At 38.9% G+C, this 26,966-nt stretch overlaps 1 long non-coding RNA gene and 1 other non-coding gene across 2 annotated transcripts; one reads left to right on the top strand and one right to left on the bottom strand.

Moving 5' to 3' along the window:
- Positions 1–24,956: 24,956 nt before the first annotated feature.
- Positions 24,957–25,535, bottom strand: LOC123333065. The gene is made up of 2 exons (XR_006550238.2): positions 25,265–25,535; positions 24,957–25,043 (listed from the first exon to the last, which is right to left on the bottom strand). It is a non-coding gene; the product is annotated as an uncharacterized LOC123333065 (long non-coding RNA).
- Positions 25,536–26,671: 1,136 nt separating this feature from the next.
- Positions 26,672–26,743, top strand: TRNAC-GCA. Its single transcript has one exon. It is a non-coding gene; the product is annotated as a tRNA-Cys (tRNA).
- Positions 26,744–26,966: the final 223 nt, after the last annotated feature.

The raw sequence follows: 26,966 nt of genomic DNA, 5'->3' as shown, positions 1-26,966 counted from the left end.
GTCATGTATGTATGTGAGAGCTGGACTATAAAGAAAGTTGAGCACTGAAGAATTGATGCTTTTGAACTGTGATGTTGGAGAAGACTCTTGAGAGTCCCTTGGACTGCAAGGAGATCCAAACAGTCAATCCTCAATTAAGTCAGTCCTGAATAGTCATTGGAAGGACTGATGCTAAAGCTGAAACCCTAATACTTTGGCCACCTGATGCAAAGAACTGACTCATTGGAAAAGACTCTGAAGCTGGGCAAGATTGAAGGCAGGAGGAGAAGGGGACAAAAGAGGATGAGATGATTGGATGGCATCACTGACTTGATGGACATGAGTGTGAGCAAGTTCCCGGAGCTGGTGATGGACAGGGAAGCCTGGTGTGCTAAGGTCCATGGGGTCGCAAAGAATTGGACCTGACTGAGCAACTGAAGTGAGTTCTGCGTATAAGTTAAATAAGCTGGTAATATACAGCCGTGACGTACTCCTTTCCCAATTTGGAACCAAGTCTTATGGATAAAACATATTAATTCATATAAACAAATATCTTGTGAACAATCATTGTGTGAAAGGAAACATCAGAGATCCCAAGAATGGCTGTGCCCTTAAAGAGCTTAAAATCTAGTAGAGAAGATAAGATGTGAGACAAACACATAATATCAGATGCAGTGTCAAAATGCAATAAGAAAGATAAAAGGAAAAGAGCTCCAGAATATCAGAAACTAGAACAAAGAAGAGCTCAGGGAAGAGAAGACTTTTGATCTGCATTTTGAAATGTGGGTAGGCTTTTTAGAGTGGTAAATGGGGAAAGACTACCATTCAACATGGAGACAATGGTGCAAACAATGAAGAATGTAAAACATTTTTCAGGAATAGAAAGTGCACTAAATTGGAGAGTTTGGAAATATTGGTAGATGAAGAATAAAAGTAAAAAACTGAAAGTTGAGAAGGTAGATGGAAATGTCACTGCTCTGCTAAAGATTTCAGGTTCTATTCCAGGGTCTTTAAGTATCTTTGCTCAAGTACCCCCAGAAGAATGGTTAAAAAACTATGCGTTCTTGCATAATTTTTTATTTATAATTACAATTTTTTGTCTGAAGGTTAAATAGTGGCAAGGATGTAATTTCCAGCATCATAAATACTGACATTAAAAAAAAAACATTGTCATATAATTCTTTTAATGTCTATTGTAGTTCACAATCATCCATTTAAAAATATCTGTATACAAGCCTCTGAAGTACTCAGAAATTCTCCATTGTCTCTTTTTCTTTCTTGAACTTCTGCTCCTGTTACCTTTCTCCCACAGAATTTTATCCTAAAATTCTTAAGTTATATTGATGAAGCTTTCACTTTTCTCTGGAAAAAAAATATTTAACATATGAATAGAATATAATTTGTTCCCTCTTATAAGGCTATGATATTTCAATAATGTTTCAGATTAAATTATCATTTCCATGATCATCAGTATCCAATTTATCAAGACAAGTATTTTTTAAATGTTAATAAATGATTAAATATAAGGTAAAGATATTAATGGAAATGTATTCCTTAAAAAAATGAGGCCTTATCATCAAAACATCTACAAACAAAATGCTGGAGAGGATGTGGAGAAAAGGGGATCCTCTTGCACTGTTGGTGGGAATGTAAATTGATACAGTCAGTCAGTATGGAAGACAGTATGGAGATTCCTTAAAAAAAACTAGGAATAAAACCTCTATATGACCCAGCAATCCCACTACTGGGCATATACCCTGAGGAAATCAAAACTGAAAAAGACGCATGTACCCCAACGTTCACCGCAGCACTACTGACAACATCTAGAGCAGGGAAGGAACCTAGATGCCCATCGACAGATGAATGGGTAAAGAAGCTGTGATATATATATTCAATGGAATATTATTCAGCCATAAAAAGGAACACATTAGAGTCAGTTCTAATGAGATGGATAAACTAGAGCCTATTATACAGAGTGAAGTAAGTCAGAAAGCGAAAAACAAATATCACATACAATAGTGCATAGATATGGAATGCAGAAAGATGGTACTGAAGAAATTATCTGCAGGGCAGCAATGAGGACATAGACATAAAGAACAGACTTATGGACATGGGGCAGGGGGAGGAGACGGTGGGATGTATGGAGAAAGTAACATGGAAATGTATATTACCATATGGAAAACAGATAGCTACTGGGAATTTGCTGTATGACTCAGTGAAGTCAAACTGGGGCTCTGTAACAACCTAGAGAGGTGGGATGGGGAGGAAGGTAGAAGGGAGGTTGAAGAGAAAGGGAACACATGTATACCTATGGCTGGTTCATGTTGATGTTTGCTAGAAACCAACACAATTCTGTAAAGCAATTATCCTTCAATTAAAATAAATAAAGGATTTTTTCAAAATGAGGACTTTTTAAAAAAGCTTATTTCATGCATCAGTGGATGAATATTACAGAAGCTGAGTTAGCATTAATTCTACTTCAATTTTTTGCTTTTATATTTATCACTAACATATAAATCTTGAGTTATACATGAAAATCACAATGCTCTAGCACCAAAATTATTTTTACTTATCATCTGACAATTTGATTGGATATATCTTAATTTTTAAATCAAGAAATTAGATATTATCTAATCAAGAAGTTATTAGAGCCCAATTAGCACCAATATATTAAACTGCCCTTTTCTTAACACTTCAAAAATTTCACAACCTGAACTAACATGTAAGATTCAAGATGACTCGTAAGGCAGGCATTTTCTTTTTTCACATGAGAAAGGAGCCACTGTAGAAAAAGTCATAGGAAAAGAAAACCCACAGTTTGCAGCTCACCTCCAAAGACGGTAGATCAATTTGAGAAAATTGAGATTCTACAAACTGAGGCTCATTAAACTATCTAGGCCTGGAAATTTCTTAGGAAGTCTTTGTGTATCTCTGGGGACACATATACCCAATTAGAAGACTGCTAGCAATAGGGGACAAGTGACAGTTTTAGATCAGGAAAGTAATATAATTGTGTAAGAACTTCCAGATGTTCAAGCTGGTTTTAGAAAAGGCAGAGGAACCAGAGATCAAATTGCCAACATCCGCTGGATCATGGAAAAAGCAAGAGAGTTCCAGAAAAACATCTATTTCTGCTTTATTGACTATGCCAAAGCCTTTGACTGTATGGATCACAATAAACTGTGGAAAATTCTGAAAGAGATGGGAATACCAGACCACCTGACCTGCCTCTTGAGAAACCTATATGCAGGTCAGGAAGCAACAGTTAGAACTGGACATGGACTCGATACACGATACTGGATGCTTGGGGCTAGTGCACTGGGATGACCCAGAGGGATGGTATGGGGAGGGAGGAGGGAGGAGGGTTCAGGGTAGGGCACACATGTATGCCTGTGGCGGATTCATTTTGATATTTGGCAAAACTAATACAATTATGTAAAGTTTAAAAAAAAAAAAAAAGAACTGGACATGGAACAACAGACTGGTTCCAAATAGGAAAAGGAGTACGTCAAGGCTGTATACTGTCACCCTGCTTATTTAACTTATATGCAGAGTACATCATGAGAAACGCTGGGCTGGAAGAAGCATAAGCTGGAAGCAAGATTGCTGGGAGAAATATCAATACCCTCAGATATGCAGATGACACCACCCTTATGGCAGAAAGTGAAGAGGAACTAAAAAGCCTCTTGATGAAAGTGAAAGAGGAGAGTGAAAAAGTTGACTTAAAGCTTAATATTCAGAAAACTAAGATCATGGCATCTGGTCCCATCACTTCATGGGAAATAGATGGGGAAACAGTGGAAACTGTGGCAGACTTTATTTTGGGGGGCTCCAAAATCACTGCAGATGGTGATTGCAGCCATGAAATGAAAAGACACTTACTCCTTGGAAGGAAAGTTATGACCAACCTAGACAGCATATTCAAAAGCAGAGTCATTACTTTGCCAACAGAGGTCTGTCTAGTCAAGGCTATGGTTTTTCCAGTGGTCATGTATGGATGTGAGAGTTGGACTGTGAAGACAGCTGAGCACCAACGAATTGATGCTTTTGAACTGTGATGTTGGAGAAGACTCTTGAGAGTCCCTTGGAGTGCAAGGAGATCCAACCAGTCCATTCTAAAGGAGATCAGTCCTGGGTGTTCTTTGGAAGGAATGATGCTAAAGCTGAAACTCCAATACTTTGGCCACCTCATGCAAAGAGTTGACTCATTGGAAAAGACTCTGATGCTGGGAGGGATTGGGGGCAGGAGGAGAAGGGGACGACAGAGGATGAGATGGCTGGATGGCATCACCAACTAGATGGACATGAGTGTGAGTGAACTCCAGGAGTTGGCGATGGACAGGGAGGCCTGGCATGCTGCATTTCATGGGGTCGCAAAGAGTTGGACAGGACTGAGCAACTGAACTGAACTGAACTGAAGTGTGCTTTAGAAATATTAAGCTAGAAACAATGTACAGATTGGATTGGAAGGAGAAATTGTTCAAAAAATGGAGACAAATGGAGACCTTACTACAGATCAGAAAATATTGGAGGATATGGACTAGAATATTAGCTTTGATTAAGAAACAGTGAAAAGTATTATAGAATAAGAACAGAAATGATTTAGTAACTAAAATTTGATGTGGGAAATTTAATTAGTAATTAAAGTTTATACTCCAAATGTATACTTCTACCTCAAATTAAGAAACTTTTAATAAAAGAAAATTAAAATCCATATTGTGCTTAATCACTTTGTGACCCCATAGACTGTAGCCTGCCAGGCTTCTCTGTCCATGGGGATTCTCCAGGCAAATAAACTAGAGTGGGTTGCCATGCCCTCTTCCAGGGGATCTTCCCAACCCAGGGATCAAACCCAAATCGATATTGGCTAGATCCAATACCTTAATAGAAATGAAGATTGATACTTCAAAGTCATGGTAGTGGAAGAAGTCTAGCATATGAAAGAAATGGCTGTTATCAGAGAGTTGAGAAAAGTTGGCCACAGCTTAGCAATCAGGTTTTTGTTGATTTATTAATTAGATTTAAAAATAAAGACATAACCAATGATTAATTATCTCACTTTTCTAACATTCCCTACTATCAAACAGACTAGCAGATGTTCAAGTACTTCTTATGACTATGTTAGGGGAAACACACTGACTGAAACCGCCTACTCTGGCCAGGCACCATAGTAATTATTTGCATAAGTTATTTTACAACAGGAGGTCCTGGTAAAGAATGTGGAACTAATATGCCACCACCAACCAGAAGAGTTCAGGAAAGGTCAAAAGGAGACACCACATGTCCTACCATTTCCCAGAATCCTCGCAGGCATCCATCTTGGCTGAGCAATGTGTGTGCCACCAGGAAGGACCCTGAGTCAGAATGATTGACCAGAGACAACTCAGAAACTAATCCTGTCACCATAAAACCTGAGACTGTGAGCCACATGACAGAGTAGTCCTCCTGGGTTCCCTTACCCTCCTGCTCTCCACCCGGGTGCCCCTTCCCAATGAAGTCTTTTGCTTTGTCAGCACGTGTGTCTCCTTAGATGATTCATTTCCAAGTGTTAGACAAGAGCCCACTCTCGGGCCCTGGAGGGGGTTTCCCTTCCTGCAACAATTAGAAACCCTCAGTTTCCCAAATTAGTCCCTTCTGTCAGAGGAAACTCTGAATTTGAGTAACAAACTTGTAAAGGTAGCCAAAAACCAACCTATCACACTTTAGCTTCACCTACCAATTTCAGCACTACCCTTTAGGGTCATAAATAATTGGGTATGTTTATTATCATCCTTTTCCCTTAAATTATTTAAAAGTAACTCTACCTATTCACTTTTTCTTTTTGAGCTAAATATGTCCAGTCCCTTCCACAGTACTTCACATGCCATGAATTTTAACTTTTCCACCTTCTTAGTCTCTCTTTTGCCTGTAAATGGCTTTTTCAAGTGTGACTCTACAATAGAATACAACTTTATCAGTTCACACCTCCCAGATGAGAATACAGCACAAAACTCACCATCCCTCTACTGAATGACATACTGAGGATGTGGTCAACAGGTCAAACATTGTGGAGAAGGAAAATTTTCCCTTCTACCTTTCTAGGCTCTGTGGCTGGTCTAAGAATTAAATTGACATAATACAGATGAACAGAAGAAAAAACAGTTTTAATTATGTACGTATGCACAGGAGCCTCTCAACTACATGATACTCCAAAGGCCACCAGATGATTGAGGCTTATAGGTCATCCTGAGCTAGGAAAAGAGGTAGGGGTCTGGGGTAGAAGCATAATTCATGGGAAAAGGAGAGAAGAAAATGTCTGCTAAATAAAGTTTGCCAGACCACACAGATAAATCTCTCCTGGTGGAGTTATCTCCCTCTTACAATAGCTCTCTTCCTGGTTCATGCCCCCATTCTAACGTAAATTTCCCTTACAAAAGGATAGCTTCTACTCTGTGTCTGCATTTCTCAAAATAAACAGCTCAAAACAACCCTTACGCCAAGAAGTCATATTTTGGGGTGGTATATTCTACCCTTCAACATGAGTAAAAATAATTTATAATTTAAGAAAGTGGCATAACTTCACCAGCACCTTTGCCATCCATTTATATGTGTGTGTGTGTTTAATACTCTAAAGTTTCCATTTTACAAAAAAAAAAAAAAAAAAAAAACAGCAAGTTTTAAAAAAATCTTTCTTTTTTTTTGGCTACACGGCATGTGGGATCTTAGTTCTCCCATCAGAAATTGAACCCACATTCCCAGCAGTGCAACATCAGAGTCTTACCCACTGGACTGCCAGAGAAGTCCCCAAAAAGCAGAAATTTTAAATGCAATTAGGATATTTGCTATTAGAAAGACCAATTGCTCGGCTTCTCTGGTGGTTCAGTGGTAAAGAATCTGCCTGCCAATACAAAAGACAAGGTTTGTTCCCTGATCCGGGAAGATCTCACATGCTGCAGAGCCACTAAGCTCCTGCACCACCACTACTGAGCCTGCGCTCTAAAGCTTGGAAGCCTCAGTTACTGAAGCCTGCACGCCCTAGAGTCTATGCTTGGTAACAACAGAAGATATCACAGTGAGAAGCTCTCACACTCCAGCTAGAAGAGTGGCCCACGCAGCAACAAAGACCCACAACTGTCAAAAATAAATAAAAATATTTGTTTAAAAAAAGAATTTCCAACTCTCACCAATCATGCCCAGAATTAAAAATCTTAAATTATGCTATTAAAAAGCCTATTGCTTTAAGAAAGTCAGCTCAATTCTATAATCTAAATAGTTTGAAGCAAAAACATTTCATTATTTATACAATCCAGTCATTTACTTAAGACTCTCGGAGGCTAATGAGCATACTATAAGATTAGACAGGGTTCTCCTTGTGGTGGGAAAAGTTCAAGCAAAGAAGACAAAAGCAAAAGTTATCCCCCAGATAGAAAACAAAGCACTGTCTTAAATGCAATTAAGCGTTTATACCTTGATGCGCTATTGTGCAGTATTTCAAGGAGAAAAAATGTTCAGCAAAAACAAAACTTAATTTTTTTTATGTTTTTCTTTATTAGGAAACCATTAAAGCAGAATTCATGTTTGCCAAATTCCTAGAAGAGATGAGTCACTATCTAGAGCAGAAATAGTGAGGTGTAAACGGCTTTTGCACAGATCTGAAACGTAGTCAACTGCCAAACTGTGTTTCTCTCATAGCTTAATGAATGGTCAAGATTTTAAAAGTCAAGGGAAGATCATCTGACAGAAATCCTGGCAGAATCAAGTCTGGAAGAATGAGCCTCTAGTTTTAACATTTTAAATATTTTCATTACTCAAAAAACCCAAATTCTTGTATGGGTTAAGCTATCCTTTCTTTATGATATTAAGTCCCTGAATTGTCTACAACTCAATCCTCTCCATTCAAGTCTTCCAGGCATCCAAAAGACACTGAGAATTAATATGATAAGAGTTTTTTAGTTCCTTGGAGCCTTGTAAAATTTGAAATCAGGGTATTACTACTGTCTCTATATCTGCTATATATTTTAAATAATTTATAAAGCTATTTGTGAATAGAGATGCTATGGCTTGAATGAACACATCCCCACTCAAAATTCAAATGTTAAATCTTAATGCCCAGTGTGATGGTATTAGGAGTGTTTGGGAGGTAATATCAGCCACCCAAGTAGGCTTACTCATGGAGATACTTATTATAATTTTATCACAGTCCTTTGTAACACCTCTAAAGGTTTATTTAGCCATTGGTGTTGATTGTCTTGGTGACCATGTGTCTCCTCTTTCACTCCCCCCTCTAAAGTAGGAATGTGCATTCATTATCAGTAATTATTAGACAGCAGACAATGTCACCTACTCAGCAAATTGAAGCCTTTATAAAAGCAGCTCTGGAGAAATCCCTAGCCCCCTCCCACCATGTGTGGATACAATGAGAGGTCTGTGACCTGGAAGAGGGCCCTCATCTGACCATGCTAGAACCACGAACTCAGACTTCCAACTTCCAAAACTGTAGAGATAAATTTGTTTCTTATAAGACACCCAGTTATGGCCTTTTGTTATAACAGCAAGAAACAATTAAGACAAGATTTATTAGAAACATGGTAAAGCAAAGTCCTCTACAGTGAACAAAACTGTATTTAGAGGAGAATTAGGCCCACTTCTTACTGCCAACCAAATTTTAGTTCAATTCAGTTCAGTCACTCAGTCATGTCCAACTCTTTGTGACCCCACGAATTGCAACATACCAGGCCTCCCTGTCCATCACCAACTCCCGGAGTTTACTCAAATTCATGTCCATTGAGTCAGTGATGCCATCCAGCCATCTCACCCTCTGTCGTCCCCTTCTCCTCCTGCCCTCAATCCCTCAGAGTCTTTTCCAATGAGTCAACTCTTTGCATGAGGTGGCCAAAGTATTGGAGTCTTTTCCAGTGAGTCAACTCTTCGCATGAGGTGGCCAAAGTACTGGAGTTTCAGCTTTAGCATCATTCCTTCCAAAGAACACCCAGGACTGATCTCCTTTAGAATGAACTGGTTGGATCTCCTTGCACTCCAAGGTACTCTCAAACGTCTTCTCCAACATCACAGTTCAAAAGCATCAATTCTGCAGTGCTCAGCTTTCTTCACAGTCCAATTCTCACATCCATACATGACTACTGGAAAAACCATAGTCTTGACTAGACGGACCTCTGTTGGCAAACTAATGTCTCTGCTTTTGAATATGCTATCTAGGTTGGTCATAACTTTCCTTCAAAGGAGTAAGCATCTTTTCATATCATGGCTGCAATCACCATCAGCAGAGATTTTGGAGCCCAGAAAAATAAAGTCAGCCACTGTTTCCCCATCTATTTCCCATGAAGTGATGGGGCCAGATGCCATGATCTTAGTTTTCTGAATGTTGAGCTTTAAGCCAACCTTTTCACTATCCTCTTTCACTTTCATCAAGAGGCTCTTTAGTTCTTCACATTCTGCCATAAGGGTGGTGTCATCTGCATATCTGAGGGTATTGATATTTCTCCTGGCAATCTTGATTCCAGCTTGTGCTTATTCCAGCTCAGCGTTTCTCATGATGTACTCTGGATATGTTAAATAAGCAGGGTGACAATATACAGCCTTGATGTACTCCTTTTCCTATTTGGAACCAGCCTGTTGTTCTATGTCCAGTTCTAACTGTTGTCTCCTAACCTGCATATAGGTTTCTCAAGAGGCAGGTCAGGTGGTCTGGTATTCCCATCTCTTTCAGATTTCCCACAGTTTATTGTGATCCACACAGTCAAAGGCTTTGGCATAGTCAATAAGCAGAAATAGATGTTTTTCTGGAATGTTCTTGCTTTTTTAATGATCCACCAGATGTTGGCAATTATCTCTGGGTCCTTTGCCTTTTCTAAAACCAGCTTGAACATCTGGAAGTTCATGGTTCATGTATTGCTGAAGCCTGGCTTGGAGAATTTTGAGCATTACTTCACTACATTACTTTAGCGTGTGAGATGAGTGCAATTGTGTGGTAGTTTGAGCATTCTTTGACATTGCCTTTCTTTGGGATTGGAATGAAAACTGACCTTTTCCAGTCCCGTGGCCACTGCTGAGTTTTCCAAATTTCCTGGCATATTGAGTGCAGCACTTTCACAGCATCATCTTTCAGGATTTGAAATAGCTCCACTGGAATTCCATCACCTCCACTAGCTTTGTCCATAGTGATGCTTTCTAAGGCCCACTTGACTTCACATTCTAGCATGTCTGGCTCTAGGTGAGTGATCACACCGTCGTGATTATCTGGGTCATGAAGATCTTTTTTGTACAGTTCTTCTGTGTATTTTTGCCACCTCTTTTTAATGTCTTCTGCTTCTGTCAGGTCCATACCATTTCTGTCCTTTATTGAGCCCATCTTTCCATGAAATGTTCCCTTGGTAGCTCTGATATACTTGAAGAGATCTCTAGTCTTTCCCATTCTGTTGTTTTCCTCTATTTTTTTGCATTGGTCGCTGAGGAAGGCTTTCTAATCTCTCCTTGCTATTCTTTGGAACTCTGCATTCAGATGCTTATATCTTTTCTTTTCTCCTTTGCTTTTCACTTCTCTTCTTTTCACAGCTATTTGTAAGGCCTACTCAGACAGCCTTTTTTTTTTTTTTTTTTTTTTTTTTTTTTTTGCATTTCTTTTCCATGGGGATGGTCTTGATCCCTGTCTCCTGTACAATGTCACAAACCTCTGTCCATAGTTCATCAGGCAGTCTATCAGACCTAGTCCCTTAAATATATTTCTCACTTCCACTGTATAATTATAAGGGATATGATTTAGGTCATACCTGAATGGTCTAGTGGTTTTCCCTACTTTCTTAAACTTAAGTCTGAATTTGGCAATAAGGAATTCATGATCTGAGCCACAGTTAGCTCCCAGCCTTGTTTTTGCTGACTATAGAGAGCTTCTCCATCTTTGGCTGCAAAGAATATTATCAATCTGATTTCAGTGTTGACCATCTGGTGATGTCCATGTGTAGAGTCTTCTCTTGTGTTGTTAGAAAAGGGTGTTTGTTATGAGCAGTGCATTCTCTTGGCAAAACTCTATTAGCCTTTGCCCCGTGGCTGCGCGGGTGCAAGAGGGCCGCGAGGAACTACTCCACGTTCAAGGTCAGGAGGGGCGGCTGTGAGGAGATACCCCCTTGTCCAAGGTAAGGAGCAGTAGCTGCACTTTGCTGGAGCAGCCGTGAAGAGATACATGTCCAAGGTAAGAGAAACCCAAGTAAGACAGTAGGTATTGCAAGGGGGCATCAGAGGGCAGACACACTGAAACCATACTCAGAGAAAACTAGTCAATCTAATCACACTAGGACCACAGCCTTGTCTAACTCAATGAAACTAAGCCATGCCCGTGGGGCAACCCAAGATGGGCAGGTCATGGTGGAGAGGTCTGACAGAATGTGGTCCACTGGAGAAGGAAATGGCAAACCACTTCAGTATTCTTGCCTTGAGAACCCCACAAACAGTATGAAAAGGCAAAGTGATAGGATACTGAAAGAGGAACTCCCAAGTTCGGTAGGTGCCCAATATGCTACTGGAGATCAGTGGAGAAATAACTCCAGAAAGAATGAGGGGATGGAGCCAGAGCAAAAACAATACCCAGTTGTGGATGTGACTGGTGATAGAATCAAGGTCCAATGCTGTAAAGAGCAATATTGCATAGGAACCTGGAATGTCAGGTCCATGAATCAAGGCAAATTGGAAGTGGTCAAACAGGAGATGGCAAGAGTGAACGTCAACATTCTAGGAATCAGCGAACTAAAATGGACTGGAATGGGTGAATTTAACTCAGATGACCATTATATCTACTAGTGTGAGCAGGAATCCCTCAGAAGAAATGGAGTAGCCATCATGGTCAACAAGAGAGTCTGAAATGCAGTACTTGGATGCAATCTCAAAAACTACAGAATGATCTCTGTTCGTTTCCAAGGCAAACCATTCAATATCACGGTAATCCAAGCCTATGCCCCAAACAGTAACGCTGAAGAAGCTGAAGTTGAATGGTTCTATGACGACCTAAAAGAACTTTTAGAACTAACACCCAAAAAAAAGATGTCCTTTTCATTATTGGGACTGGAACGCAAAAGTAGGAAGTCAAGAAACACCTGGGGTAACAGGCAAATTTGGCCTTGGAATACGGAATGAAGCAGGGCAACCAAGCTTAATGAGTTATAAAATTTCAGAGCTAAGTATTTCATTTGCTGAGTAGGTGACATTGTCTGCTTTCCTAATAATTACCAATAATGAATGTACATTCCTACATTTAGAGGGTGGAGTGAAAGAGGAGACACATGGCCACCAAGACAATCAACACCAATGGCCAAATAAACCTTTAGAGGTATTACAAAGGACTGTGAGAAAATTATAACAAGTATCTCCATGAGTAAGTCTACTGGGGTGCTGATAATATTTTATAATTTGACCTGGAAAGAGGTTGCACAAAGATGCACATTGGGAAAATTATCAAGCTGTATCTTACATTTGGCATCCTTTTACTCTATGTAAGTTATACTTCAAAAAGGAAAGGGGAAAAAATGTATCTATGAGCTGATCTTGTATCAATGGCTCTAAAACCCAGTTCTCCTTTGGAGCTAAATCCTTCAGTTATTATAATGGTCAGGAGTCCTCCATGGCTATTATGTATCAGTGACGTTCATGTTAAAACCCTGTAACACTCTTGAGCAGACATGTCCCTCCCTGTTTAATCAAAGATAGGGAAACCAAGGCTAGCATTTGATTTCTAAGGGAGCAGAAAACTTGTAACTTGTGTTATATCAAAAGATTTCTGTGTCCAAAAGTTCTTTCCACCAACCTGAGGGAATCCTAGGAATGTCCACTTAATCAAACCCTTTGGGTAAATGGATGGAAGTATTTAACAAAAATATAATTTTTCAGGTTTTCCAGTGTCATCCAGAAGGGCTCTGAAGGAATGGAACAGAGAGCAAGTATTTTTTTGGTGTGTTTAAAAAACCCAGAGTATGGCTACTACCCAGAAAGGATAGACCCAAATATGATTATGAGGATGTTGTTTGACGGCAGGGAAAGCTGTGGCATGGGAGGGAGAGATTGTTCAAGTATTAACAATGCCACCAGCCCACTCCCTCACCACCAGATATAGATGCTGAAAATCTGAGTGTAGGAAGCATGGAGCAAGGCTGGTGAAAGGGAAGAAAAGCTATTTTTCAAAAATTAATCAGCCTTAATGCGGGAAAAAAACACACTAGAATAATGAACTGGGGAAACTTTGTTTCAGTTCCAAATCTGTAACTACGGAGCTGTATCAGTTCAGTTCAGTTCAGTCGCTCAGTTGTGTCCAACTCTTTGCAACTCCATGAATCGCAGCACGCCAGGCTTCCCTGCCCATCACCAACTCCCGGAGTTCACTCAGACTCACATCCATCGAGTCAGTGATGCCATCCAGCCACCTCATCCTCTGTCGTCCCCTTCTCCTCCTGCCCCCAATCCCTCCCAACATCAGAGTCTTTTCCAATGAGTCAACTCTTCGCATGAAGTGGCCAAAGTACTGGAGTTTCAGCTTTAGCATCATTCTTACCAAAGAAATCCCAGGACTGATCTCCTTCAGAATGGACTGGTTGGATCTCCTTGCAGTCCATGGGACTCTCAAGAGTCTTCTCCAACACCACAGTTCAAAAGCATCAATTTTTTGGCACTCAGCTTTCTTCACAGTCCAACTCTCACATCCATACATCACCACAGGAAAAACCATAGCCTTGACTAGACAGAACTTTGTTGGCAAAGTAATGTCTCTGCTTTTGAATATGCTATCTAGGTTGGTCATAACTTTTCTTCCACAGAGCTATATAGCTATCACTTAATTTCTCCCATTCACCGTTTCTTCATTTATAAAAGGAAGAGGTAAAACAAGATGATGTATAAGCCCAGGGATTCCAAGTGCTACAGGTCTTGCTGAATTTAATGTCTCCTACTGTATCCTGTTGGGTTATATAATTTTTCAGTTAGGAAGAAGAAAGGTTGTCATTGTTTATTTTCATGTCTAATGCAGCAACATTCAAACATGCCAGGATCACAGAAATGTCTGGTTCTCACCCTAGTATATTCTTGTTGGCAAGCTTTCCAAAGAAACAGACTTGACACAATAAAGTACAAAATCATGGGGAATCCCTACCTTGAACCTAACATAATACATCACTATCAGCATTGGAGGCTGGCCTCTGTCAGTATTTTTGCTACTAACACCAATTTCCCCCCAGGTTTTCATGTTGGAACACATAGGTAATTGGCCCCAGGGGATAGTCACTGGATCTTTACTGAAGACGTATACTTTTAAAAGTTAAAATTATGAACATTGCTCTATTTCAGAGGGCAAACCTGCTGACAGAGCTGAAATTGCATAGCTAGCAAAAGCCCAGAGATTTAACATGTGAGTTCTTTTCTGTACATTCCAGAGCAATACCTCAAAAAAGCTATCTCCAATGGGTTGAACTGCAGTCTGTAACATTAGAATGACATCAAGGAATCTGTCAATGATGATAATATACAATGACTTACAGGATGCAAAGTGTTGCAGACCCATGAATGTGAAAGCCCTGACACATTATTTAGGGTCAAGATAATATCAAGATAATATAATATAATATATATATAATTATATATAGATATAATATAATATCAATAACTATCAAGATAACTCAGACATACAGCAAATACATTTTTAAAAAAGGAAAAATGTCAGCATTTCTCCCGTTCAGAAAACAAGTTTCCAAGACAGGACCTTAGGGACTCTGGCAACCATCAAATCACGGACAGATTAAGTAGAATGTTTCTAATTGATTTGACAACTACTACCCTCAGGAGGGCTCACTATCCATCTACTGTTGCCATCACAAACATCTGTCTAACCCCTGGGGTGGAGTGGATAGAGATGAGAGAGAAGGGATGTAGGAGAAGAGGCTTAAAATTAAAATTATGGCTGCAGATGTAGAATCCAGAGAGGAAAATTCTCTCAGTTACCTTCAACCTGACCCATGAAATTCTACCAGAAAAAAAAAAAAAAAAAAAAAAAGGAAAAGAAGGGTCTAGCTCCAGAGGGCAGACTAGGAAGATTCTAGGCTCATGTCCTCCCATAGACACACCAAAACTACAACTACATATAGGAGAGCTGTTTCTGAGTGGTCTGATGACTAGCAAAATATATTTTCTGCAACTAAGGATGTAAAGAAAAGGCCACATTAAGAGAGAGAGGAGTCTCAGAGGTTCAGGCAGAATCCACAGTAGACTGACCTACAAGTAGGAAAGGTCACAGTTGTGAAGTTCCCCCATGGAGAGTGAGAGGTCCAAATCCCATGCTGGGCTCCTTAACCCAGGGCATTATTACCTGGAAGACAAGCCCCCTCACATCTTACTTTGGAAACTAGCAGGGCTGTGTCCAGGAGAGCCAGAGGTTGTAGGACACTCAGACTCCACTCTTGAAGGGCGTGTCTATAAACTCACTCTGAGTCCCATTCCAGATACAGCAGCTTGAAAAACACCTGGGTTATAGAAGAAAGAACACTGGCTAATTTCAGGGTATGTGCAGAAGGCAATGGCACCCCACTCCAGTACTCTTGCCTGGAAAATCCCATGGACGGAGGAGCCTGGTAGGCTGCAGTCCATGGGGTCGCTAAGAGTCAGACACGACTGAGCGACTTCACTTTCAATTTTCACTTTCATGCACTGGAGAAGGAAATGGCAACCCACTCCAGTGTTCTTGCCTTGAGAATCCCAGGGACAGGGGAGCCCGGTGGGCTGTTGTCTATGGGGTAGCACAGAGTCGGACACGACTGAAGCGACTTAGCAGCAGCAGCCAGTGGAGCAGGGATCTGGTGGAACTTTCTCTTTCCAATGAAAGAATAATGACAAAACCTCAGAAAAAAGAACTAAGTGAAAGAGGAGCAATTTATCAGATAAAGAATTCAAAATAATAGTCATAAAGATGTTCACCAAACTTGGAGGAACAGTGAATAAACTCTGAAAACTTCAACAAAGAGACAGAAAACTTTAAAAAGAAACCAATCAGAAATGAAAAATACAACAAGTGAAATAAAAAATATGCTAGAAGCAATCAACAACATACTAGATGATTCAAAAGAACAGATCAGTGATTCGTTAGATAGGGCAGTGGTAGTAACTCAACCAGAACAGCAAAAAGAAAAAACAATACAAAAAGTGATGATAGTTTGAGATATTGGGATATCTAGCATACTAACATTAACACTATATAAAGGTCCCAGAAGGAGAAAAGATAGATAAAGGCAGAGAAACCATATTGAAGAAATAATGACTGAAAACTTCCTTAATCTAGGAAAGGAAACAGACACCCAAGTCCAAGAAGCACAGAGAGTTTCAAACAAGATGAACTGAGACACATTATCATTAAAATGTCAAAGTTAAAGACAGAATCTTAAAAGCAGCAACAGAAAAACAACTAGTTAGGTACAGGGTACTCCCATAAGAGTATCAACTGATTTTTCAGCAAAAACTTTACAGATCAGAAGGGACTGGAATGGTATAGTCAAAGTACTGAAAGGAAAAAGAAATTACAACCAACAGTACTCTAGTTATCAAGATTATTGTTCAGAATTGAAGGAGAGAAAGATCATCCCAGCAAACTGAATTCAACAATATATAAAAAGGATCATACACCATGATCAAAGGGGATTTATCCCAGGAACATAAGAATGTTTCAATATCCACAAATTAATCAATGTGATACAGCATATTAACAAAGGATATAAGTCATATGATCATCTCAGTAGATTCAGAAAAAGTATTTGACAAAATTCAACATCCATTTATAATGAAAACTCAAAGTCGGTATGAAAATTATATACTTTATTTTTTATTAAATTTATTTATTTTAATTAGAGGCTAATTACTTTACAATATTGTATTGTTTTTGCCATACATCAACATGAATCTGCCATGGGTGTACACGTGTTCCCAATCCTGAACCCCACCACCACCTCCCTCCCCATACCATCCCTCTGGGTCATCCCAGTGCACCAGCCCCAAGCTTCCTGTATCCTGCATCAAACCTGGACTGGTGATTAATTTCTTATATGATATCATGCATGTTTTAATGCCATTCTCCCAAATCATCCCCCTCTCCCTCTCCCACAGAGTCCAAAAAACTGTTCTATACATCTGTGTCTCTTTTGCTGTCTTGCATACAGGGTTATCATTACCATCTTTCTAAATTCCATATATATGCGTTAGTGTTTTTCTTTCTGGCTTACTTCACTCTGTATAATCGGCTCCAGTTTCATCCAACTCATTAGAACTGATTCAAATGTATTCTTTTTAATGGCTGAGTAATATTCCATTGTATATATGTACCACAGCTTTCTTATCCATTTATCTGCTGATGGACATCTAGGTTGTTGATATATAATGGGCTTCTCTTGTGGCTCAGCTAGTAAAGAATCTGCCTGCAATGCAGGAGACCTGGGTTCAATCCCTGGGTTGGGAAAATCCCCTGGAGAAGGGAAAGGCTACCCACTCCAGCATTCGGGCTTGTAGAATTCCATGGACTGTATAGTATATAGACAAAATTCAACATCCATTTTATGGACAGAATTTATATAGACAAAATTCAACATCCATTTAATGGACAAAATTTATATAGACAAAATTCAACATCCATGAATTTTGTATATAAACCAAATTCAACATCCATTTATAATGAAAACTCAAAGTGGGTATAAAAGTGATACACCTTAATATAATAAAGGCCATATATGACAAACTCACAGCTAAAGAAAGGTTTTCCTCTAAGATCTAGATCAATCTTAGAACTGCCCACTATGGACACTGTTATTCAACACAGGGTTAGAGTCCCAGCCATGACAGTCAGACCAAAAAAAGAGATAAAAGGAATCCCAGTTGGGAAGGAAGAAGTAAAACTGTCATTATTTGCTGGTGACATATTACATATAGGAAACCCTGAAGATTCCACCAAAAAATTAAATAAATAAAAAATATTAGCACTAATAAATGAATTCAATAGTTGTATAATACAAAATCAATATACACTAATAACAAGCTATTAAAGAAATGAAGAAAACAATCCCATTTACAACTGCATAAAAAAAAAATACCAATACAATATTGTAAAGTAAAATAAATAAATAAAAACATATTTCACCAAAAAAAATATTTAAGAAAAAAAAAAGTAATAAAATACTTGGGACTAAATTTAACCAAGAAGGGGAAAGCTCTGTACTCCTGCACTCTGAAAACTGTAAGACGTCAATGAAAGAAACTGAAGATAATGTAAATAAATAGAAATATACACAAGCATACCTCAAAGACATTGAGTTTTCAGTTCTAGACCACCACACTAATGTGAATAATATAATAAAGCAAGCCACAATAATTTTTTGGTTTCCCAATGCATGTAAAAGTTCACTATTAAGGATGCAACAGTACCATGTTAAAAAAAAAAAAGTATATATCTTAGTTAAAAAGTACTTTATTGTATTGAAAACTGCTAGCCATCATCTGAGCCTTCACAAATTTTACTTTTTTGCTGGTGAAAGTTTTAAAATACTGTGAGAATTATCTAATAGCAACACCAAGATACAAAGTGGGCAAATGCTGTTTAAGAAATAATGCTGACAGACTTGTTCTGTGCCTGGTTGCCACAAATCTTCAATCTATAAAAGACACAATGACTGTGAAGTGCCTAAAGCAAAGTGTAATGAAACAAGACATGTGTGTACCATGCTCATGTACTTGAAGAATTAATATTGGTAAAATGTTCATCCTACCCAAAGCAATCCCACAGAAGCATGCAAATACCAATAACATCTTTCATAGAACTGAAAAAAAATGATCCTAAATTTTGTATGGAACTACAAAAGACCCTGAAAAGTCAAGTAATGTTAAGAAAAAAAAAACAAAGCTGGAGGTATCCTGCTCTCTGATTTCAAACTATACTGCAAAGCTATAGTAACCATGGTACTATGGTACTGGCACAAAATTAGGACACAGGTCAATGGAACAGAATACAGTCCAGAAATTAACCCATGCATATATAGTCAATTTATGACAAAGGAGTTTAAAAAATACAGTGGAGAAAAGGCAGTCTTTTCAATAAATAGTATTGTGAAAACTGGATAGCTATATCAAAAGCAGGCTTAAATTGAAGAAAGTAGGGAAAACCACTAGACCATTCAGGTATGACCTATGCTGAAGCTCCAATACTTTGGCCATCTGATGCGAAGAGCTGACTCACTGGAAAAGACCCTGATGCTTGGAAATTGAGGGCAAGAGGAGAAGCGGGCAACAGAGGATGAGACAGTTGGATGGCATCACTGATTCAATGGACATAAGTTGGAGCAAACTCAGGGAGATAGTCTGGAGAAGGAAATGGCAACCCACTCCAGTATTCCTGCCTGGAGAATTTCATGGACAAAAGAGCCTGGCAGGCTACAGCGCATGGGGTCGCAAAGAGTCGGACACGACTGAGTGACTATCACTCACTCACTCAGGAAGATAGTGTTGGGCAGAGAAGCCTGGCTTGCTGTAGTTCATGGGGTCACAAAGAGTCAGACATGACTTGGTGAATGAACAAAAACAAATCCCTTATGATTATACAGTGGAGGTGACAAATAGATTCAAGGGATTAGATTTAGTAGACAGAGTGCCTTAAGACAGGATGCTTGGGGCTGGTGCACTGGGATGACCCAGAGGGATGGTACAGGGAGGGAGGTGGGAGGGGGTTTCAGGATGGGGAACATATGTACACCCATGGTGGTTTCATGGTGATATATGACAAAACCAATACAATATTGTAAAGTACTTAGCCTCCAATTAAAATAAATAAATTTATATTAAAAAATAATAATAATAAAAATAAAAGAGATGACATTTCCCACTAAACAAACAAAAAAGAATTATGGATGGAGGTTCATAACACTGTACATGAGGCAGTGACTAAAACTATCCCAAAGAAAAGAAATGCAAGAAGACAAAGTGGTTGTCTGAGGAGGCCTTACAAATAGCTGAGAAAAAAAGAAGCGAAAGACAAAGAGAAAAACATACCCAACTGAAGGCAGAATTTCAGAGAATAGCAAGGAGAGATAAGAAAGTCTTGTTAAGTGAACAATGCAAAGTAAACTACAGAATGGGAAAGACTAGAGAACGCTTCAAGAAAATTGGAGATATGCAAAGATGGGCACAATATCAGAAGAATGAAACTAAACCACTATCTTAAACCATATACAAAAATAAACTCAAAGTGGATTAAAGACTTAAATGTAAGGCCTGAAACTATAAAACTCTTAGAAGAAAATAGCCAATAATCTCTTCAATATTGGTCTTAGCAATATTTTTTTGGATATGTCTCCTCAGGCAAGGGAAATAAAACTATAAACGAACAAATGAGACTACATCAAATTGACTAGCTTTTACATAACAAAAGAAACCATCAGCAAAATGAAAAGGCAGCCCACTGAATGGAAGAAGATATTTGCCAAGGATATATCCAGTATGGGGTTAATGTCCAAAATACATGAAGAACTTACACAGCTCAATATCCCAAAATCAAACCACCTGATTAAAAATGGGTAGAGGACATGAATAGACATTTTTCCAAGGAAGACATATGGATGGCCAACACAGGAAAGATGCTCAACACCACTATTCATCAGGCAAATTAATTCAAAACCATGAGTTATCACCTCACTCTTGTCAGAATGGCTATCATCAAAAAGATAACTAATTAGCATTGGGAGGGTGTGGAGAAAAGGAAACTCTCATGCACTGTTGATGAGAATGTAAATTGGTGCAACCATTATGAAACACAGCCCCCAAAATTAAAAATACAGTCGATCCTTAAACAGGAAGGCTTGAACTGTGCAAGTCCATTCATATACAATTTTTCTATAGGTGTGTTTTACAGTACTGCACAAACAAATAGGATCTGTGTCCAAATCACTACTTTGTTCAGAGGTAACCAGTAGAACTACCATTCAATCCAGCAATTCAATTTTGGAGTATCCAAAGAAAACAAAAACATTAATCCAAAAAGATAAATGCACATCTATGTTCATCCCAGCATTATTTACAATAGCCAAGATATGGAAGCAACCTCAGTGTCCATCGATAGAAGAAATAAAGAAGTTGTGGCATATGTACCACATATGTACACACAAAGGCACACACACACTGGAATATTATTACTTAACCATAAAAAAGAATGAAATCTTCCCATTTCTGATGACATGGATAGACCTAGAGTTATTTTGCTAAGTGATAAAGTCAGACAGAGAAATATATGATTTCACTTACATGTGGAATCTAATAAACAAAACAGAGAGACTCAAAGATACAGAGAGCAAACTGGTGGTCACAGTGGGGAAGGGATGGGAGATTGGGCAAAACAGGTGAAAGGGATTAAGAAGTAAAAACTTTCAGTTATAAGATAATAAATCATGGGGAAGAATAATGTGCAGCATAGGGATGATGGTCTGTAATATTACAGTATCTTTTTATGGTGGCAAATGGTTACTAGACTGGTCATGGTGCTCAGTTCATAAGAGATATATATGTCAAATCACTCTTGCACACATGAAACTAATATTGATGTAATATTGTACATCAACTGTTTCAAAGAAAAAAGAGATAAAAATATATTTCAGTTGGTAACAGTCTTTTCAATATTTTGTTTACCACTTTCATTTGTGTTTTCACAAAACTAAATTTTGCTACCCGGCACACCTGCTAAAAATAAAGGCATGGTTTAATAATAAGAATATCATTCTGATGTCTATAAATCCGATCCTAAACAATCCTGATTTTAAATTAAAAGTTCGCTCTCTTTTTTACGTAATTTCTAAAAATAGCTTGCTTCGCTAAATGTGTAGGTCCTGTAGAACTGGCTGGCTTTATGAAACATTCTTTAATAAAGCAAACAGTGTCTATATAAAAAGCAGATGCAATACCTTTGTAATTCAATTTTATAGTTTAAAAATATTCTACATGGAAGTGCCAAGTTCTGCCCTGCAGAGACACAGGGCTCCCAATGACGTCAATGAGAGCCGTGTACCCACAAAGGAGGGCAAAACTATGCCCTGAGCGCTTAAATTTAGTAATCCATTAGGCGCGGCAAAGAAGAAAAAGATCAGTTCAAATACCATCTCATGAGCATTTAAATCCGCCGATGCTAGATGCTGTTTGCAGCATGTTTAAGCCCACAGAGCCAATGAACAAAGGAAGAAACACAGGAGCAGAATGGTCAGTGTTCTAACCAATTTTTTAATTAGAATTTAATGTACACTTCTAGTCCCAAAGATAACTATGCCTTCATTCCTTCTGAGACCATCTTTTATCATTTTTAAGATACCTGAAGACTCTGATTTTCTTAAAGAAAATATAGAATTTGTGGTTGTATAAACAAGGAAAAAACCTCCTCTTTAAATGAATAGAAAGAAGATTTATACATGAGCTAATGACTGCTTCTGATGTAAGCCAGCACTCTGTATTTTCAGTAGCACAGGCCAAGAGAAGACAATGGGAAGACAGAAAGGCTTAGAGCTGCAAGATCTGAATGATGCTTCCAAAGAAGCCATTAATTTTCTGTGTACCTTTGGTACCCTGTCCAAGCTCAAATGACTTATGGAGAGCTATTATTATCTTGACCACATGCTGTTAAAAACAAAGGGAGAATGGAGTGCCATACTGTGCATAGAAATACTGTAAAGAATTATATGCATCATAGAAGAATGAAGTAGGAGTAGCACGAACGGCTTGTGGATATAGCCTTCAGATTCAAATCCTCTATCGTTAATAATGTTTCCTTGTCAGAGTCTGTCATTAATGGAATTTTCCACAGGAAAGTTAATGCCTTGACTGCCCCATGAATTTTAAACATCTTAGAGACATACCGGCTGAGTTTAATTTTAAAACGAGACTAAAGTTGGACGATCCTCAGCCCTAATAAGTCTTGGTTCTTTCTAACGTCTTCCCCTTTCCATCAGTTTTACTTCCTGCTGCCAGAATAATCTTACTAAAGAATGTCTTCCCCATATGAACACTTTTATTGCCTCTCCATTAACCAAAGGGCAAGTCTGAATGCCTAACCTGGCCCCACTCTCTAGGAAGCAACCAGAACTATTTACACCCTTCTACAAAGGCCCAACACACTTTGCCACTTTTGTGCCTTTGCCATTTTGCTCAGTCAACGACCCCATTTTCGAAGGTCCCTGTCTAGATGTCTTTTAAGGTGGCATCTGTCCATCACCTGCTCCATGATACCACCCACAATCCCTTGCTACAAGTTAGAAGTACAACCCTGTTTCTCCCCAAACTGCCCCCAGCCATGAGCTTGTACCTCCCTGAGTGTGCTCAGTCATATCTGATTCTCTGTGATCTCAAGGCCTGTAGCCCACCAGGCTCCCCTGTCCATGGGATTCTCCAGGCAAGAATAGTGGAGTGGGTTGCCATGCCCTCCTCTAGGGAATCTTCCCAATCCAGAGGTTAAACAAGCAGACTCTTGTGTCTCCTGCATTGGGAGATGGATTCTTTACTATTAGCACCACCTGGGAAACCTTTGTACCCCTCTGACTGCAATCAGTGAACTTCTCCATTCAGTTTTAATTGCTAACATGTCATTTATTTATCTTATTAGGCTATACACACCTTATGGGCCAGTTGCATATTTAATTCATACTTTTTATTATTAAATCCTTGGACCAATACTTCACTAGAATTACCAGAGCCAAAGACATTTTCAACTAAATATAATGTTATAATTATTGGTGAGGAAAAACGATCATTACAGTCAAAGTCAAAACAGAGAAAAATGTTGGCTCCATCTCAAGAGTGGTCAGAGAGCCAAGGAGAAATGTAAAATGCTCTGGCACAAGTGGCTTCTTGTCTGGCAACAGCTACAGGTGAGAATTTCCTTCCTGGGATCATGTCTTGAAATGTGAAGACATCATTTGTTGCATTATTGCTGAAGGAAGATAAAGAAGTAACCAAGGGGCCTTTTTTTGCATCATTACCATGGAATCCTCTCAGTTCATCTGAATGCTGTTTGCGCTGACTTGAGAAGCACAGCGGGTTCAGCTGAACCACAAGGGAAACCCTTAGAAAAGACAGATTCTCAATAACAACATATGTTTTGAGGAGGAGAGACTTCTCTGGGTGGCAGAGGTGGAATCAAGATGGAAAAGACAAGAAAAAGGAAGCTTTGGCTAAATGGCTGCATATTAAGCTGAAAGAATTGCTTTTCAGAGAAGACAATCAAATGAAACACCACTGCAGAACCCTTAACAGTTTCCAACTCTATAGAGCCTGATAGAGGGGCTCACCTGGGACACTTAGGGAGGATACGGAAGCTGAGTCCACCCTCACGGTCACTGATTTAGAGAAACTGACCCAAAGATTGGGTGATTGTATTTTTAACAAGCACTCAAGACACTGGGTTATATAAACCAGAGATGAATATTCAAGTTGAGTTTAAAGCTATTTCCCTGTGTTAATTTCATTACCCCCATGTAGTGAAATGATGTTGCTTTACATCAGCAACTTAAAATGACCCATCATTGCCACTAGGTTCATCAATGTAAGGCAATCAGAATCAACATTGGGTACATACTAGATGAGAATATTTTACTAGGTATCTTGCTGATCAATCAGTTATAATCTCAGGATTTGCAGGGGCAGGGGTGCATATACAAATGCCAAGGAAAGTTTGCTGATTAAAACAGAACCAGTTCTTTGCATTTTGTAAAGGAATCACCTCCTTGGCCAAAATACAACAGAATTTCATTAACGTAATCAATATTTTTGTTTCAAATAGACACTGTTTCAGGTAGATGAAGCTAGATATAGCTATTCCTCAGCTTCCCTGCGCTGTTTGAAGGACATTGTCACTTAACCCTTTCCCCTCCCCTTCATTTGCCAGCAATGCCTTAGTGAAAAAGGTATAGCCAAGGCTTACTTTTTTTCTAGAAATTGATGCTTTTTCTTTCTCATCCTCCTCCTCCTTTCCAATTGTTCCTTTCTTTTCTAATTGACAGCTGAGTCATTTCGAGGGTTTTGTTGAATAAGAATCCACCCTGAACGAGACATTAGAATTTGATCCAATCAATCTGAAATCTCTGAATGTCAAAAAAATAAAAAATATATTGGAAATAACATTCTCTCATGAGAATGTCTTCACATGTCCTACTGCAAATGTTCTGTTTGTTGTGTTACCTAAAAATTAAGAAATAGAAAATAAAATTATGAAAGCTACTCATTATTTTAAAACTTGCAGTTACTTCCTCCTTCCTCTTACCTCAAATACAAACAAGATTGCAAGGGTTGCAGCAGCCGTTTTTGACCATGAGGTAAACTTAAGGAGGGATGCTACATGCCAAGGATGGTGTAACAGAAAGGAAGTCACTGATGAACCTGTGGATGTCCCTGGGCTACTTCTAGGTTTTTCCTAAGGAAAAAAAAAAAAAAAAGTCTCTATTATTTATGTAAGCAACTGCAGTCATGTCTTTGTACTAACAACTAAAAACAACCCATTGCTCATAACAGTAGGTAAAGCTTACAATAATTTGCACAGTGCTAAATAAATTATATTTGAGGAAAAATTTTTTAATAAAAAAAATTGCAAGAGAGTATGTTTCAGGTTTGTTAATTATAAGTTTCCTGCTTTGGGTTCATTTTCCCTTTTAATTATTTTCTCCCTTTTTCATCAGGTCAGAATTTTGTCACAGATCTAGTTAGATTTTCCGAAGAAAAATCTACCCCTTTTACCAACCATCATTAATTTTGCTTTTCCATAACTCAATGTTTTAAAATTTACATGAATAAGACATTCTTCTCTGTTTGGCTATAATATACAGGCCAGAGTGAGCATATGATAAAACTAAGTAAAAAATAATAACTATGAGAACAAAGAGAAATTAACCATGTTAACATGCTTCAGCAAAATAATTAAACTTCTCCTCACTTAGTCTAAGAAAAGGCCACTGTACTATTGTAGGACATAGTGGATCATAAGTACAAGGGAAATAAGATAAACAACCAAAAAACAGTATCACTCAGCAGATACTAATTCAAATAGAAATTTCATGATTCTGAATCTTTCAAAGATCAGGCTCGGTCTCTCAAAAACTGCTAGCCCATGTGACAACTTTTTGAATAAGCTGCCTCACAGCTTAGTATGAAGCCAAGTGCTACTTTTGATTCAGTTCAATTCAGTTACTCAGTCGTGTCCGACTCTTTGCGACCCCATCAACCGCAGCATGCCAGGCCTCCCTGTCCATCACCAACTCTTGAAATTCACCCAAACTCATCTCCATTGAGTCGGTGATGCCATCCAATCGTACCCTTCTCCTCCTGCCTTCAATCCTTCCTAAAATCAGGGTCTTTTCAAACGAGTCAGCTCTTCGCATCAGGTGGCCAAAATATTGGAGTTTCAGCTTCAACATCAGTCCTTCTAATGAACATTCAGGACTGACTTCCTTTATGATGGACTGGCTGGATCTCCTTTCAGTCCAAGGGACTCTCAAGAGTCTTCTCCAACATCACAGTTCAAAAGCATGAATTCTTCGGCACTCAGCTTTCTTTACAGTCCAACTCTCACATCCATACATGACCACTGGAAAAACTATAGCCTTGACCAGACAGACCTCTGTCAGCAAAGTAATGTCTCTGCTTTTTAATATGCTGTCTAGGTTGGTCCACAGCTTCCCTGGTGGCTCAGAGGGTAAAGTGTCTGCCTGCAATGCAGGAGACCCAGGTTCAATCCCTGGTTTGGGAAGATCCCCTGGAGAAAGAAAGGGCAACCCACTCCAGTATTCTTGCCTGGAGAATCCCATGGACAGAGGAGCCTGGCGGGCTACAGTCCATGGGGTCACAAAGAGTGGGACACGACTAAGTGACTTCACTTTCACTTTCTAGGTTGGTCCACTAGGGAAAGGAATGGTAAACCACTTCAGTATTCTTGTCTTGAGAACCCCATGAACAGTATGAAAAGACAAAAA

This window comes from Bubalus bubalis, chromosome 4, assembly GCF_019923935.1.
Source record: "Bubalus bubalis isolate 160015118507 breed Murrah chromosome 4, NDDB_SH_1, whole genome shotgun sequence".
In the NCBI taxonomy this organism is placed as follows: Eukaryota; Metazoa; Chordata; class Mammalia; order Artiodactyla; family Bovidae; genus Bubalus; species Bubalus bubalis.
Note: the sequence above shows the minus strand (reverse complement) of the source record. Positions and strands in the feature narration are given on the sequence as shown.